The sequence below is a fragment of the Sus scrofa genome, chromosome 11, assembly GCF_054392235.1.
Source record: "Sus scrofa isolate SSC_HxYL_T2T_F1_AM1 chromosome 11, Sscrofa_HxYL_maternal_Yorkshire_Landrace_v2.0, whole genome shotgun sequence".
NCBI classification, from domain to species: Eukaryota; Metazoa; Chordata; class Mammalia; order Artiodactyla; family Suidae; genus Sus; species Sus scrofa.
In genome coordinates, this window is record NC_139393.1 from 76,653,799 (window position 1) to 76,659,798 (window position 6,000).

Consider the following 6,000-nt stretch of genomic DNA (forward strand, 5'->3'; position numbering starts at 1 on the left):
TCTGTAGACACGCACAGCAGGTAAATGAGAATCTGGGAGGGAGAAGGGCCTGACAGAGAAGAGGAGGCAAGCACACAGCCGTGCTTCACACACAGAGGACAGACACTGCAGGGCACGCACTGCACACTGCCCAGCCTGGGACAGCATCGCACCCCAGCAGTTTGAGCTGCATCCCAAAAGAGAAGGGCCTGGGCGCTCCCAGGTGAGAACACGACCTTCCACATCGATGTGCCAAGTTAAAAGACTTCATTTTAACTCTTCTTCCAAACGGGCTCAATGCTAAAGCCAGAAATTTTCTCTCTCAGCCCTGGCATTTATTAGCTCCGTGGCCTGGTGTAAGCTACCTATCCCCCAGTCCACTTCCTGTGCTACTGCGCAAAACAAAAGAACTTTCTAGCAGTGAGAGCTGCCTAAGAGCTTCCTGACTTGGAATTCACCCAAACAAATATTAAACTATCCCTCTAATCACATAGTATCTGTCCCCATGGCCGCCTCACCCTCCAGAGGCCCTGTCTTTGGTTTTACCAAAGGATCACCGCTGCGTCAAACAGCTTAGAAGTTCCAATCCTGTCACTTTGGCCAAGTTACTTCACCTCTCTGTTTCCTCACTTCTCAGACAGGGATGACAACTGGGCCCACCTTACATGGCTGTCCTGAAAGTTAAATAAGACACCTGCCTAAGGGGCTGAGGAACACTGCCTGGCTTAGTGCCTGCTGGGGAAAGGTTAGCCACGATTACAAGTGCTTTCCTCAACGAGGGAGGGGGCATGGGCACAGACCATCCTGAGAAGCCCCCCCACCCCGAACATCTGGTTTACTGGTCCTGAGGCTCTTGCCTGCCCCAGTAAGGGGGCTGGCGCACATTCCTCCATGCTGAGGTGGAAGAAAATCACAAGCCTCCTGATGGGGAAGGCGGTTTAGAGGCACACTTGACCCTTGAACAACTCGGGGGTTAGGGGTACTGGCCCTTGCTACAGCTGAAAGTCCACGTATAACTTACAGTCAGCCCCTTGTATCCATGGTTCCTCCGCATCCGGGGATTTAACTCACTGCAGATGGTGAAGTCCTGAAAATAATCCGCACACACGTGGACACATGCAGGTCAACCCTGGTTGTTCAAGGATCAACTGCATTTGTTTCCAAGCCTCTGAGGGAATACCCTAGACTATGGAATCAATAAGAACTCGGCCCAAGCGGTCACCTGAGGTCACAGGCATCTTTTCTTGCTTTTTTTTTTTTGGTCTTTTTAGGGCCACATCTGCAGCATATGGAAGTTCCCAGGCAAGGGGTCAAATTGGAGCTACAGCTGCTAGCCTACACCACAGGTGTACACCACAGCTACAGCAGCTCAGGATCCGAGCCATGTCTGCGACCTATACCACAGCTCATGGCAACACTGGATCCTTAACCCACTGAGTGAGGCCAGGGATTGAACCTGCGTCCTCATGGATACTAGTCCAATTTGTTTTTGCTGTGCCTCAATGGGAACTCCCACACAGGCATCTTTTCTCCATAGGCTTCTATCCGCCTGAAGTTGGAGACAAAGCCAAAGGTCAACAGGACACACTCTGCTCCAGTCACACGGGCCCTTTCCAGGTGCTGGAAACAGGCCCTGGTTTACAGTCCGGAGATGGAGGGCTCCCTGGCTCTCAGTGCTGGCCCCTGAACTTCTCCACTGTGATATTCCAGCCACTATCTGCTGTGTTGGGTTTTTTTTTTCCCCCTTTTCAGTGAAAGGATAAGCCATTGGTCAAATCCAAACTGCAGCTCCTAACACAGCAGAGGTCACCATGCAGGCCCCAACCGCTGTGTCTACACTGCAGCTAATGGAATGACTCCTGCTACTAGAAATAAACTACATAATTGAAAAAGCCTGAATAGTTAGGGAGATAGCCTGACTTACCTTGGAGAGGGTAAAGGGGTTCTTTGATTTAGAAAATGAATGTGGAGTTCTCTTGTGGCCCAACAGGTTAAGGATCCAGTGTTGTCACTAGAGCAGCTTGGGGGGCTACTGTGGCAGAGGTTCGATCCATGGCCGGGAAATGTGAAAGAGAGCAAATACTTGATATCGACTTTAAATGTAAAACAGAGCTGTGAGCTGACAAATGGTCCCATAAGTGGTCTTTGATGTCGTCTGCTTCAGGCCCCAAAAGTTGAAGCGCATTTCACAAAAGGTTACGTGGGGTTCCAGGGGCCCTCCTGGAAGAACACTGGACCAGGGAGTAATGTGTGCTCCTAAATTAGTGGTGGTGCCTCCCTTTTCATCTCCATTTTTGTAACACACACAGCAAGTCTGGTTCTTAGACAACAGCCCCGAACATTTGGGCGCGTGGTGGGCCAGGCCTGGACTCTCGGGGAGTCAACAGGATGGGGGAGCCAATCTCAGAAGAGCTCCTCTTTTTCTCCTGCACAGACACCAGGGAACCTAGTCTGTCCCCTTCTCCCTTCTGGCTGCTCCCCTCGTCAGGGCAGCTCCCCTCCTCTAGTCTCTAAGATTCTCACTTCTCTGCTGCCCCTGAGAATACTCACAACGGCCTCTTCATTTCAGGCACGACTGTTGATGGGTATAGTAGGAGGTCAGAAAATACTGTGGATGAGCAAATGCAGCACAGCTACAAAGTGTTAGGAACCTGCACAGAGTGCTCGGTCCAGCCCAGTGGTTAAAAGCACAGGCTCTGGAGGCAGACAGATTTGGACTTGGTACCTGCATGACCTTGAGCTTCCTAGTCTTTGAAGGACTGAGCCTCATCAGCACGAGAGGGTACCAGCTGGAGGAGGTGGCGGTAAGGCTCAAGTGAGAGTGTAAACAATTAGTCCTCATTACTGGTATTATTTTGGCAAGATTAGTTCCCGGTGCCCAGCCCCCGACCTCCTGTCTTGGGATCACCTGATGCGGCTGTTTATTCTTGAAGATGGGCTCACCAACCAAGGCCAGCTGGTGACCTGATGCAACTGAGAAAAGGGTACCCTCCTTTGGGGCTGACCCAGAGCACTGCTTCCCTGGCCAGGCATCCGTCTGTCCTGCATAAACTGCACAGCCATACAAACCGATCCTGTTTCCAATTCCTCTTTCTCCAACGGTACACGACCTTTGTGCCTGCAGTGATTCCAGCCAGGCTTGGTACTAAGGTACAAGAAGCCCTGCTAGCATGAGGTGGTATGACGGAAGAGACGGGTCCCCTTTTTGGCACCCAGACCATGAGCGGAGAAGGCCCACGTTCCGTTCCGTTTCTCTCTCGATGGCCATGGGGTGGGGGTGGGGGGTGGAGCATCACCATGGCCCTCTCCTCCAGGGAATGTCTTGCCTAAAGGACAAAGTTGGCATTGTCCCACTCCTGTGCAGGTTTCGCACTATACTGAGAATCAACTGGTACCTACAAGGAGTTGGATTTGGAAGAAGCAGAAGTCTATTCTCAATTTCTCAAACTTTTCTCAAGCCTCTATTTTCAGATGGTTACCACAAATTCGTCAATCACCAATGAAAAGGTCAAAAAGGCCTCCAGCAGGGACCCCATGTCACCTTCCGAAAGCAAATAAACATCAGTCACTGAGCTGTGAACCCTGGGGACCTGGTGACAGCTGACACAGCAGCCTAGACTGCAGGAAAGGGGATGACAGATCAAACCTAAATGATCCCTGGAAAACTGAGCAGCCACCACCTCCTACAGAATATTCTTCCACTTGCACCAAAGGGCCTTCTGGGCTCAGGCTGTCCTTTCGACCTCACCAGCAACCATTCACGCACCAGCTGCCCTCTGCCAGGCTGAAATGAGACAGTGCCTCTGGAAACCAGAATAAAGAACACGTGGTTTCTGCCCCAGCATCTGGAGACCTGAGCTGCCTGCTCCTCTCCTGGGGCCCTCAAGGCACAGGGACTGTCATTTCCACCACCCTCCGCGGAACCGAATGCCACTCCAAGTGTCGTCCTCTCGGGACCACCTTCCTGGTTTCTTAATTCAGTAACACAGGACGGCCAGGCGTGCCTATAGCAGCAATGACTGCGGAGGTTCGACATTCAAGGTCCCCACTGTCCCAGAAAGTTTCCAGCTTGCTAGCTTGTAGCCATTTTTCCCTCTAAGTCAGCCGGTGTCACGGTCGGGACCTCGAGGAGAGGGGACCGGGAGGGGATCCAGTCCGTCCTTACTGTTAATTATTTCTCAAGAAATCCTCCCCACCCATCTGCTCTCCGAGAGAAAGAGCAGTGTGGGATGATTCAGAGCTCTGGCGAGAGCTCTGCTCTAACTCCTCCCTTCTTTTGTGTGTGGTTAAAAAAAGAAGAAAATACACACAGCCTACAGCCACAACATCAACAAGACCAGAAGCCCCGCGGAGTCCGCGGGAGGTGAAGTGGCGGCTGCACCACCTGCTCCGCTTCCCCAAACTCCAAGCCCGCGCAGGGAAGTGGCAGCCCGGTAGCCCCAAGGGCCCCGACCCAGGGCACGCCGCTCTCCTGCCGCTCCGCCCGGCAGCCAGCGCGGAGTGGCTGGCACTACAGCGCTGCAGGGGAGCCGCCTTTAACCCTGGGCAGGCGGCCAAGCCGCCCGGCTGCGCCCTGCCGTTGTCCGCGCTGCGGCCAGCTGGCGGCCAGGCGCGGGGTGGCGCGGGGCCCCGCGGCCAGGTGGCCGCTCCGGGGACGCGCCAGAGGCGCTCGTGAGACTGGGGTCGAAGGAGCGTCCGCGCCGGTGGAGTGGGCAGGGGGCGCGGGCTGGCGCAGGGGCGCGGGCTGGCGGAGTGTGCACCCTTCACGCCACGCTCTTTGTCCCGCGTGCCGCTTACACCCGGGAGCCAGGCGAGAGGGCCCGCAACCCCCCTGACTCTAGCCCCGGCCGCAGCTCAGGTCTTGGAGCCAACTCCTCCAGCAGCGCCGACACCGCGCCCGCGTCGGCCCATGGGGCTCGGGACGCGGCGGCAGTGGGAACCCCGCGTCCGCTCCGCACCCAACTCCGCTGGCCCCGCGGCGCTCTCCGCCGCTCGGCCCTGCAGGGGCCGCCCCGCGCGTTACCTGCAAGGAGCCAGAGCGGCGGCCGCATCTCCCTCCCGGGCGCGCAAAGTCCCCCAGCTCTCGGCGCCCGCCCGGAGCTGGCCAGGGGGAGGGGCCGCCCGCGCCGCGCCCCCGCCCCCTGCCGCGCCCCCCTCGCCCGCGCCGTGCGCCGCCCGCACCGCCCGCAGCTCCCCACGCGCGCGGACGCGCTCTCTCACACTCCCGCCTCGGCCCGCCCCCTCCTCGCGGCTATTGGTTGCTTCTACCGTCACTTTCACGCCGCCGCCGGCCCCTCTTCAGCTCATTGGTGGGCGCGCCAGTGACGTCAGGCCAGAGGGCGCTAGTCGCGGAGAAGGAGCCGCAGGGACAGACGGACTCCGCTGGAGAGGAGGAAATGTTCTGCGCGCGGAGCCCGGGCGGGGCCGGGGCGGGAAGGGGCGGCCCTAGCCTGGCCCCGGAAGGCGGGCTGCGGGAGCTGGTCGCAGAGGGGCTGTCGCGGGCACGTCTCCCTCCCTCCTGCCGTCCGCCTCGCAGAAGCTTGTTCCTGGCCTGTCTCGCGCTCCTCGCGCTTTCGGTGGCGCTCGGCGGAGGTACTGCAGCGTCTCCGCAGGAAAAGGCGCTGGATCGGAACGACCAGAACTCTATAGACTTCTTCCTGTCTGGGAGGAGTTGTTCCAAAAGTGTGTCTCCACTCTCCGCCTCTCAGGAAGGAACCGAAACTGCGTTCGTCCCTCCGAGGCCCTGCTGCCCCAGCGTTTGTTTTTAGCAGCTTCTGTTCCACGGCCCTGATCTGCATTCTCACGCTGAACCCACGAACCCTGCTGTAGCCCTCCGCGTGGCCAGATCCGCCTCCCATCGTCCATTCACCGTCACTTTGTCCTAAACTTACACTCCCAATCCCATTGCCACTCCACCCGTCTCATAACCATCATTCTCAGTAGTTTCCTCTGTCTTCCTGTTTCAAGAAAAAGAAACTTTTTCCACTTTCCGCCAGCAAACCTACAAAGCCACTCCTAAAG

The 6,000-nt window shown here is 56.9% G+C and overlaps 1 protein-coding gene across 10 annotated transcripts in view; it reads right to left on the reverse strand.

Annotated features, from left to right (window-relative positions):
- Positions 1–5,382, reverse strand: part of TMTC4 (transmembrane O-mannosyltransferase targeting cadherins 4) — an 81,167-nt gene extending 75,785 nt beyond the window's left edge. For 5 of the 10 annotated variants that reach the window (XR_014818837.1, XR_014818838.1, XR_014818836.1 and 2 more), the window contains exon 1: positions 5,003–5,054. The gene's annotated coding sequence lies outside the window, so the exon portion shown is untranslated. 10 annotated transcript variants of the gene reach the window in all.
- Positions 5,383–6,000: the final 618 nt, after the last annotated feature.